Genomic DNA, 2,146 nt, shown 5'->3' on the forward strand with positions numbered 1-2,146 from the left:
GACAGACTGGCCCCCTGTGGGACTCCGAATAAGATGTCATACGGATCGGAAAAACTACTGCCCCAATGTACTCTTGCATGGCGATCCGAGAGGAAAGACCAGAGCCAATCAATGGCTCCTTCCGAGCAACCCACATTCTCTCTAAGCGCCTTGATAAGAAGGCGATGATCCACCAGATCGAATGCAGCACTTAGATCCAAAAGCATAAGTACTCCCAACTTGCTTTTATCCATTAAGCTGAGCATCTGGTTCTGCAGGTCCAGCATGGCAGTTTCCGTACTATGGGATGCTCTAAATCCAGATTGTTGTTGATGCAGGATCTCCTCATTCTCAACAAACTGCTGCAGTTGTTGTGTAGCTACCTTGTCCAATAACTTAAGAACAAAGTTCGAATTGGTTATTGGACGGAGATTCACAGGGTCTTTGGGATCCAGACCTGCTTTTTTTAACTAGAGGGGTAATAGTAACTTTCTTAAGATCTCTAGGCACTATGCCCTCTTGAAAAGATGAGTTCACTATTCTCTGTAGAATAGGAGCGAAGATGTCTTTATGTTGTAGAATGATGTTTGGAGGCAGGATATTTTCTGCACAAGTGGTTGGCTTCATGTTATTCAGTACCTCTAACATCTCTGACTCTGAGATGGTGCTAAATTTAAAAGACTGCTCTCTGGCAGAATTATCTGTTACTAAAGGGCAGGTGTCTAGATTAGCAGAGGATCTAGCTTTGATAATATTCTGTCTTGCTTTTTCTGTTTTTGCTTGGAAGGCATTTAAAACCATATTACAATCCTCCTCAGATGGCGTAAATGGAGGGGTGAGAGAGTCAGGCTTTTCAATATTCTTCAGAATATCAAAAAGCTTGCTTGTCTTGTTTTCTGCAAGCTCAATTTCACAATTGAAAAAGTCGGCCTTTGCTGATTTAATCTTATCTCTATATTCCTTGTCCTTTTTTTTCCAGATAATTTTGCTCTCCGCGGCTTTGTCTGAAATCCATTTCCTTTCTAAGGTCTGTTTTTCCCTCTTCAAATAATGAAGCTCTGGAGTAAACCATTTTTGGCTGTTGTTATTTTTCCTAATTAATTTCGAGGTAAGCAGAGCTTCTGCCTCCACTAATTCAGTGAGATGCTTATTATATTTATCCAGGAGGATAATGCAGGAATCCTGATCCTGAAAAGAACCCGCTATTTTATCCGTGCAGGCTTTAAGGAGTAGCACATTCAATGATAATATTAACAGTTAAACCACCTCAGTGATTAAGAAAGTGATCTATCCCATAGGACAATAAAGCCTTAACTCACCGAACTCTTCAAATGTCGGAAAATTCTAAAACAGAAACATAACATGTATGTTGGGTGTTTTCATTAATTTGATGCAACAGGGAGTCAAACCTCGTTCTTAGATTAAAGAATGAATTAACTTACCCTGGTGTTGTACACTCTAGACACTTCACCAGGATACTTATGCTAGCACCAGATTATGTGTATTCACCTCACTGAAGAATCTGTATGAAAAGATACATAGATACTATCTGATGTGAATACACTCATCACACCATTGTGTTCCAACGTTTAGCAGAATATATCTAGACATCTGTCCTAATAATTCTTGTATCTACGTATCTTTGCTCATATTGTCCTTGTACTGATCCTTCTTAGTTGGGTTTAGGGTCTGCTATCCCAGAGAATGCACTGAATGGCATAATCAAATGTACTGCATAATATCAGTGAGTTTAACGCCTTGCCAAACTATATGCATCATTCTAATTAAGAGACCATCTTACCAATGATTAGGTATAATTCTTCTCAATCTAACAGATCTTCATGAAGTTACTCCTCGGTTGTCCTAATTTTCTATTGCAAACCTCCAATTATCGAGGGAAGGGATTGGTTAAGGGAACATATCTACTTATAGAACATATAAGGATTAGTACATCATTGGCTACCCGTTATCTGAAGGTCACACCTTGAACTACCTCTAAGTACGGATATTACTGAATATGGCAGATAAGAGTGGATTGGTCTCTGTTATATTGCATTTTAGGTGTTCCCTAAACCCCAATGATTGGTTGTCATACTATCCCAACCTTGGTCTTTTGGCTCCTTAGCAGTATGTACGTGAAACAAAACCTAGGTGCTTTGAATGCCAT

Source organism: Ambystoma mexicanum, chromosome 1p (genome assembly GCF_040938575.1).
Source record: "Ambystoma mexicanum isolate Mex_15411 chromosome 1p, UKY_AmexF1_1, whole genome shotgun sequence".
In the NCBI taxonomy this organism is placed as follows: Eukaryota; Metazoa; Chordata; class Amphibia; order Caudata; family Ambystomatidae; genus Ambystoma; species Ambystoma mexicanum.